Source organism: Dipodomys spectabilis, unplaced genomic scaffold (genome assembly GCF_019054845.1).
Source record: "Dipodomys spectabilis isolate Male_0828 unplaced genomic scaffold, ASM1905484v1 ptg000612l, whole genome shotgun sequence".
In the NCBI taxonomy this organism is placed as follows: Eukaryota; Metazoa; Chordata; class Mammalia; order Rodentia; family Heteromyidae; genus Dipodomys; species Dipodomys spectabilis.
The window spans coordinates 4234609-4243930 of record NW_024871289.1 but is presented as its reverse complement, the minus strand read 5'-3'; the positions used below and the strand labels follow the sequence as shown (position 1 = coordinate 4243930).

At 34.0% G+C, this 9322-nt stretch overlaps 1 non-coding gene across 1 annotated transcript; it reads right to left on the bottom strand.

The window, feature by feature from the left end:
* Nucleotides 1–4560: 4560 nt before the first annotated feature.
* On the bottom strand, nucleotides 4561–4666 carry LOC122100938. Its single transcript, XR_006146274.1, has one exon. It is a non-coding gene; the product is annotated as a U6 spliceosomal RNA (small nuclear RNA).
* Nucleotides 4667–9322: the final 4656 nt, after the last annotated feature.

The following is a 9322-nucleotide window of genomic DNA, read 5'->3' as shown; positions in this document are numbered from 1 at the left end:
CCTTATTTGTAATAATTAGTTTACATCAAGGATAATCTCATGTATTTTAAATTGACATTTTGTTCTATGTTGACCGTACAATATTATTGCTATATTGTTTGTTATTATTTCTGAAAATTAGCAGGTATACTTAAAGAATTACATTCATCTCTTCCATTATTGAAGGAAGAACAACTAAAAGAGTAACCACTACTAGGAAGAACAACTCCTACTTACTTAGCTATATTCCTATGTAAGGCCAATGTTGTCCCCTGTATCCTCATGTTGTACATTACAACTCTATACCTGGTCGTAATGTATATCTAGTATATTATGCATTGTAAACTAAATGCCCCAGAAGTTCCACTTTGCTTCACTTTTTTAAAAAAAATTCTGTCTTACTATTTGAGGATGGTTTGTGTGTGTGTGTGTGTGTGTGTGTGTGTGTGTGTGTGTGTGTGTGTGTGTGTGTGTGTTTACAAAGATCAGAACATAACATTTTTCTTCATTTCGAATACATCTTCAGGTCATTGTAAGTTGTGGCTAATGGGAGAAGTCTGTTGTTATTTTAAGGATGAAACAAAGAGATATTTGTGCATATACCACAGTTGTTTATTAGTATATTTGAACACTGAACTTCGATGTATATCTTGGCTGTTGTTGTGAATAGTGTGAATAACAATGAACTACAGATATATTTTCGAGTTACCCAGAGAGAAATAATCACATGATTGGTGGGTCAGATGATATTTCAACTATGATTTCTTTAGAAAACTGCATACTACTTTCTACAAGGAGAATACTAACCTGTATTTTGACCAAAAGTGTTGAAAATTTCCTTTTCTTCACACTCTCACCAACATTATTACCTTTTATTTAAAAGGTAATAAAGGCCAAGTTTTTACTATCTTCAGTACCCCAGACCGGCTTAAGACTGAAATCCAACCTCCTAAATGCTTGAAATTACAAACCTTTACCACCACACCTGGTTCCTTTGATTTTTTTTGATAAAAGTAATAATAGTTATAAAGTAGTATCATAGTAATTTTGAATTATATTTCTCTAATGACTTCTGCTCACAAAGCATTAAGCCAGCACAGAAGTTGTATTAAGGACAACTGCGTAAACCCACTGGTGATATAGAGGGGTTTATGGAAAACAGGTCTATTCGAATTTTTGTCCATTTTTAATCAAGTTTCTGGTTAATCTCACCTTTAATCTCTCTATACAAAAATAATTAATTCAAGGTAGTAAAAAGGAAAACATTAAGCAACTCCTAACAGTTTTCAATTTTCAATAACATGATATTGCTTATTTTCTGTTTATGATTGAGACTGTATAACAATTTAGTTAGACATGTTACATAGCTATATGTATTTTATTTATTTTGCATTGATTGCTCTTTCCAAAGCCTGCATGTCTAATTTTGGTTTCTTTCAGTCTTAAGTAGTTCAGATTTCAATCTGAAGAATAAATGAAAGTAAGAAAACAAAAAAATACAGTTCTTCTCATCTGATAATGCCTCTACAAGAATGAGAAAGAGTTCATCATTCTAAGAACCCTTAATTCTTAAGATAACATTTGTTATAATGCTAATGTTATTACCATTTCAGTGTTGGGAAAAATTGTAATTAAAGGCAGTAAGACCATGGCCCAAGACACACATTGTGGAAGGAAATGAGTCAAATTTTCCAGAAGTCTTTCAGCAATACACAAAAGGTAGATAAATTCTCTCCATTCTCTGATACTCTCAATTCAATATTCATTGAATTGGATATTGAATATTGGATATTCAATATTCATTGAATATCCAAGGAATAATAGCATAGCAATTATTGCCCATGGTGATTTTTTTCTGTTACATTTTGTCTTCAACACAGACTGTGTTGGTGACATTGGGTTATCATGCACAGAGCTGCGCTTATAAATTATTGTCTGAAGAGAGGCAAATTTCTTCTGTCCCATAGTTCCAGTATCGTTTTTTAAAAGTACTAAATATTTTAAATATCATCACTTACTGTATTTTAAGAATTCATGAATGAAAAAATTCACATATAATCACTCCAATATGCTTTAAAATTAGGAGATGATAAAACAGGCCCCTGTGAAGTAAATTTTCTTCTACTATTAAAATTATTCTGAAAGCCTTGTGCTGGTTTGTTACACCTGTAATCCTAACTAATTGGAATACCTAATCAGGAGCCTGAGATCTGTGGATAACATTTGGAAGCCAATCAGGGCAAAATATATTCATGAGATTATTTTTCAAAAATTTTAATGAACTAGCAAAGGGCCAGGAATGGAGATGTAGCTCATATAGTAGCTCACCAATCTAGAGAGAAAGACGTAGCGAGACCTTGAAACCCTGATTTCAAACTCTGAGCATGCCAACACGCAGGAATGCACACACACTCACTTTTTCAAAATAACTTCAATCAGTATTTTGCAGTAATTTCATTGTTAATGATATTATATAGGTAAAATAGGCAAAATAAACTCTTGCATCTCAAAATATTTTTATACATTTTTGTTGTAAAAATACTGTACAGAGTAGTTATAGTTACATGATCAAAGTAATAAGTCCATTTCCTATCAAGCATTGTTACTTCCTCCTTTGTTTTTTCCCCACCATTCCTTCCCTTCCACCTCCACAAGTACACTCCTCACACCCCCAAGCCCCACACAATGTCCCCAGCCTAAATTATAAAGTTCGTTTTTCAAAATAATGTCTTGTGCATCTATTGTTATACAATGGGTCAAACTGTATTCCTATTTAAGCATGTTGTTTTTTTCCCTTTCCCTCCCCAAATTAGAGAAGTGTATATACAAGATGCAGATTCACCAACATCAAATAAAGTGAAAAAGGGGGTTATACTGTTGGGGAGGAACGTAAAAAAAAATCACATCGTACATTATAAATATGTGAGAAAAAACAGCAAGAAAGAAAAAAAAAACACTTGTGTCTCTATCTCGGGGTTCATTTAGCTTAACATCAACTTATCTAGTCATATACACATAGCTTTTCAACTTTTCTGCTTATCCCAGACATATACTAGTTATTGCAAATAAGGGATACCATGGGACCTATGTTTCTTTGGACTTGGCTTACATCAGTTAATATAATTTTTTTTCCAAGTCTTTCCATTTCCTAACAAATTGGGCAATGTCATTCTTTCTGACGGAGGCATAGAATAAATATATATACATATATATGTATATATATGTAATATATATATGTGTGTGTGTGTATGTACACATATACACACAGAACATTTTCCTTTTTTTGTTTTTTAGAGCAACTTAGTTTTCCACCTTCATCATTTTTTCAAATGTTTTTATTGTGATTAAGTGGTTACATAATTTCCCAAATTTCACAATATTGTGGGATAGTGATGCTTAGTTAAAGTCACAAACACATTCTAACTTTGATGGAGCAAATTGTCTATCATGGTCTACAACATTTATGAGTTCTATGAGCTTTGCAATAGTTATTTCTTCCATATGTATACTTCTTTTATTTTGAAATATGTATATTTCTTTTGTTTTGCATAGTGTCAGCTGTTCCCTCTTTCCCACTTATTCCCTCCTTCCCTTCAGTGATATTGAGTTGCTTAGTTCATTTTGGTCAATGTCCAGTGCAGCTGATGGATCTAACTGTTGTATGTTTTTCCCTGATTCCCTCTAGTTCTGTGTCGTCTTCCTGGTTTCACTTCAGTGTGCACATATGGTCAGCAGAATGGGGTTATTTAGTCGTGATTCAATCAGATGAGTGGAAGTTCTTGGTTTCTTAAGTGTTAATTTTGTCATATCACCTTACATTTTGGATTTAACATCCACTTATCACGCAGACCATATGCTGTTTGTCTCTTTGCTTTTGGCTTAGCTCACTCAACATGATTTCCTGTAGCTTGATTGATTTCCCTGCTAATGCCATTATTTTGTCCTTTCTCTTGACTGGAAAATATTCCGTTGTGTACAGTTACTATAGTTTTTGGATCCATTCATCTCTGGTGGGACATATGGGTTGTTTTCATATCCTGGCTATTGTGAACAGTGCTGTGATAAACATGGAGGTGCATGTGTCCTTGAATATTGGTAACTTTTGTTCAGGATAGATGCCTAGAAGTGGTATGAGTGGGCCATAAGGAACGTCAATATTTAGCTTTCTGAGGACTCACCAGACTGCTTTCCAAAGTGGTTGTGAAAGTCTACATTCACACACACACACTCACACACACACACATACACACACACACATACACACACACACACACACACACACAAAGAACGTTTTCTTGATCCATTCTTCTACTGAGGGGCATCAGGGTTGGTTCCATATCTTAGCTATGGCAAATAATGCTAGAATAAACATTGTTGTGTTGGTTGTTTTAGTATGGACTTGTTTGTGATCATTTGGATGAATGCCCAAAAGTGGGATTGCTGTGTAATAGGGGAGCTCTATGTGGAGTCTTTTGAGGAACCTCCAAACTGCTTTCCAAAGTGGATGTACAAGTGTACACTCACACCAAGAATGCAGTAGGCTTCCCTTCTGGCCACATCCCTTCCAGGATCTGTTGTTGTAAAAATATGGAACGATTCACTAAGTTGCGTGTCATCCTTGTTCAGGGACCATGCTAATCTTCTCCGTATTTTCCAATTTTAGTGTATGTGCAGCCAAATTGAGCACAGAACATTTTTTATATATAAAGTGTAATTGATTTTCTTAAACTAGACAATTCAACAAAAAGTAAGTTAAAAAGAATTGTGAAATTTTAGAACCATGTATTTCTTAAATAAGCACACATTTAAGAATAAAGTCAAGATTGACACGCCAAAAACAAAATAATTCCAGATATTTGTTGTTCATGAGATGTGTAGGAAGAGGAATTCAATTATTCTACACAAGGCATCTGTCACAATGTTCATTGCAGCAATTGTTAAGGTTTGTTAAAAGTTTTAATGTTCTAAATGTTTCATTTTGGGATTTGCTTATATATGGCAAAATTAAGGCTGTTTGGCAGGTCATAAAATTTTTCAAAGAAGTATATAATTTTTCTGCTAGCATGTACTAGTAAGTATGTTCATTTCAGAGTTTATAGAAACTTTACTAATGAGAAGTTGCAAAGACTGTGTAAAGAAGCAGAGTGAAGAGCTAAGATTTTAAGTACACAGTTCGGGTTAAATCTTTAGGGCTCCCTTACGTTATATGTTTGTGATGAAAAAATAATGATATAAGCCACATACAAATGGTGAAATGAACTATAAATATTAATCTTAGTGGGTAAATTTAAAGGCTACTCATAGCTTTATCCAGTTTTAAATGTACAAGAATATGAGAAAATAGTAAAATCTACTATGTACATTCAAATACTGAAAACTCTGGTAATTGTTTTTTTTATTTTAGTAATCATTAATATTTAATTATTGTTTTCTTTATTTATAGCATTTTTTCCTTGTAATATAATACAAATTTTTGTGAGTCGTGATGAAGAGGTACTTTGAGAATATTATTGGGATGCCCATACCATTTTTCATAGGTGGATGTGAAAGTACAAAGAGCAAAACTAAAAACAAAATATTGATTAAAAATTTTATCAAGTAGAGTCTGAATCAGGAGTGTTGATAAATGTCCACGCCTAAAAATCTTAACCCTAAGCTGAAGTAGTGGTATTACAGAATTGAGGCTACAAAATTGAGAAACAGTGTTTTGTTTTGTTTTTTGTTTTTTTGCTTTGCTTTGGTTTTGTTGGTTGTGGGGCTTGAACTCTGGGTCTTGGGTACTGTCCCTCAGCTCTTCAGTTCAAGGTTAGCGCTATCACTTGATACACAGCACCACTTTCATCTTTCTCTGCTTATGTCATGCTGAGGAATGAAATCCAGGACCTCATGCATGCAAGGCAAGAACTCTACCACTGAGCCACCTTCCCAGCACCTGAGAAACTGTGATTTAAAAAATCATCTGAACAATATTTGCTTTCTGCTTTGGGTATTATAATGAAATATGTGAACACATTTTTATATTTTTTTGAATTGTCATACTTCTAAATTTAATTCATCTTTTTCAAAGTCAAGAAATATTTCTGAGAGTTTGCTTCTGTGAAGAATGTTTTTGCATTTATAATTTCTTCTGAGGCATTTTTATTTTTTATCAAAATCACTTTATATTTTATGTTGATGAGATATCATACATCAAATACCTTGAAATGCATATGTAGAGTCTCAAGATAGCAATATGAATATTCTCATACACCTCTTGTTTATCTGTTACACACTTTAAGTATTATGATATTTTACTCTCTCTTTCACTCTCTCTCATTTCCGATCTTTCTCTTTCATGCTCCATGTCTGCTACTTAGAATTTCTGCTGATGTACTATTATCCTTCAGGGTACACTGGTTTTGTGGGAACATGATAGGGACCATCAGTTACCCTTGCATTCTTTAAGAGTTATAACAGTGACGTGAAATTATTCTTTGCCATTCTAAATGGCAAAACAACAGATCTAGGAATTCCTTTTCACATTTAGTACTATTATAAATTTTATCTCATACGAATCATTGAGACTATTAAGATTCTTTTAGCCTGGGACCTAAAAATTCTTTTTCTTTTAAAAACAACCTTTTTCTTTTAATATCAGTAAGTAACAAAAACAAAGCTATCCTATGGAAAGTAGGCTGAAGTTGTTCACAGGGATGAAAAACAAGGTAATGGGGGAAGTGAGTACAAAGCATACCCCTCATATAGCACAGATACTTAGAGCAGCAGTTTATCATGTACACTTTGTGATAAGGACAATGTGCTGGGAACTCTAGATTAAATCACTGAACACCTGATATATATACACATATATTTATATATGTATATTTATTTATATATGCATATATGTGTATATTGGCCCATATATGTAAACATGAATGTTACTCTACACACAAATACACACATACGTACACATATGTACACATGCACAAATGGAAAAAGACACATATATAGCCAACACAAGTTTCACTAATTGTTGAATATGCCTTAGACAGAATGCTTGGAAACAAATGTGTTGAAGATGTATTTGTCTCTAAGAGTTCTTTTACCACTCCTCTTATATCTTCCAACTGGTAGGTTTAGAGATATTCGACTTGAAAAAACGCAGTGCAAGTGATAGCAAGTCACTCGGAAATCTCAAAAAGTATAGGTCATATGGTATCTCCCGGCTCCCCATGGAATGCTTGCTCTTGTAGACACTCTCAACAGCCAAATTAGTAGGACAATATCCTTGTTAAGAATAAAGTTATAAGGCTTTAAATGGCATCCTTACTTGGGCTCTTTTCCAACAGCCAGCATCAATTCCTAAGCAGATGAGTGACGCCCCAGAAGACTGGAGCACAGGTCAAAATTTAACTAACACATATGAAAAGTCTAAAGTGAAAAATGCTGACTTAGGTTGTGCCGATGTCCTGGCCAGAAAATGAGAAAAAAAGAAAGTTTTTTATGTATTAAAATTTGAGAATAATTTGTATCCTGTCAATAAATGTATAGAACACAATTATACCAACTGACAAAAGATGAGGTGCATTTCATTTATGTGCTTTTGGACATGGAAAGTGTTTTTAAGTGTGTCTACACAAGTAGAATCAGCATGAAGCAAGCCAGCATTTCTTCATTTAAGACACAAGGAAAGGATACAGGTTAACCCATTGTAACAATGAGATTTGCAAGATACTATTAGAGGGGGATGGACGGAGGTGTTGGGAATGTGTGAAGGTAAGGAATATTAGGGGAAAAAAAAGGAGGTTGTAAAAATGCTCAATAAAAATGTACTCATTACCTTATTTATGTAACTGTAACCTCTCTGTACAGTATCTTTAAAATAAAATATATATTAAAAACATACAAGGAAAACTGTACTTATAGCAAGTTGTATTTGTCACTCAATATAAGTAAGGTATTGGTTTTAGGAGCAGAGGCATACTAAAATTTTGGAAGCTCAAATTCTCTACATAAACAGAGTATATTATTTTCATTAGAATCTGCCCACAACCTAGTGCAGTGTAATTTCTGTGAAAATTTTTACTACATTCTATGTTTGTAATGGAAAATAAAATATATTCAATATCAACAGATACAAATTTATTTCAGATAATTTTTGTCTGCATTTTGTGGATGGAATTGCGAGAGCTAATTTGAAAAGCACAAATTTAATCACCAAGAGCTGTCTTCAAGATGTAACAAAGATCTAATACAGCATCATTGAATGGTATGGGACTCTAAGGAGAAGTACTTGAATTGAAACATTATCAGAAAGTGTAAGCACGCAAAGACTATTTAGAAATGCAGCTGCTAGATTTCTCATGGAGAGCTTTTATAACATTTTGTGAAACAGAAGTCAGAAACTCATGGAAGTGTAGACAATTTTCCTTCATCTTTCTGTCAATCTTGGCCATTATCAATCATAGAATAGCTAATCTAGAATAATCCTGTAATAAGGAAATAATTATGAGAAGTGGGGAAGATGGTGAAGGAGAAGGTGTAGGCTAAACAATCTCTCGCATAGAAAGCAGTTTTATTGTCCCAGCGAACAGTACTAGGCTAGAGTATCACACCAAGTGTGCCATCACAGTACAGAGTTTGGCTAGAGAGGGAAAATCCAGGGAAGGAAACACATCTGTGCCGTTGCTGTAGCCATGGCTGAGGCAGCTTTGGTGACAGTCATAGCCACCCCACCATACCTACAACAGAGAGGCTCCAGCACAGAGGCACCAGACACAGTGGGTGAGCAGATTCAACTCAAAAACAACTGAAAATGAGCAAATGAGTTAAACCATCTTAACAGACCCATATCAAGCACTGAAATAGAAAAAGCAGTAAGAGATCTCCTGTCTTAAGAAAAGCCCAGGACCACATGGATTTACAGCGGAATTCTACAAGGCTTGAAAGCAGAGCTCATACCAATACTCCTCCAACTCTTCAAGGAAATTGAAAGAGAAAGTTCACGACCAAACTAAATCTGTGAAGCCATCATAACCTTCATCCCAATACCAGGCAGGAACTCATCAACGAAAGAGAATGATACATCCATTACTTTGATGAACATTTATGCCAAACATCTCAACAAAATTTTGGCCAAACAATTCAACAATTCATCCAAAAAATTACATACCATGATCAAACAGGATTCAATTCAGGGATGCAAAGCTGGTTCAATATACACAAATCAATTAATTAACACCACTTTATGATGAAGTTTCTTGATAAACTAGGAATCCAGGGAACATTAACAATAAAATAAAGACTGTATATGACAAACCTGCAGCCAGCATTATACTTAGTGGTCAAAAAGTAACGACATTTC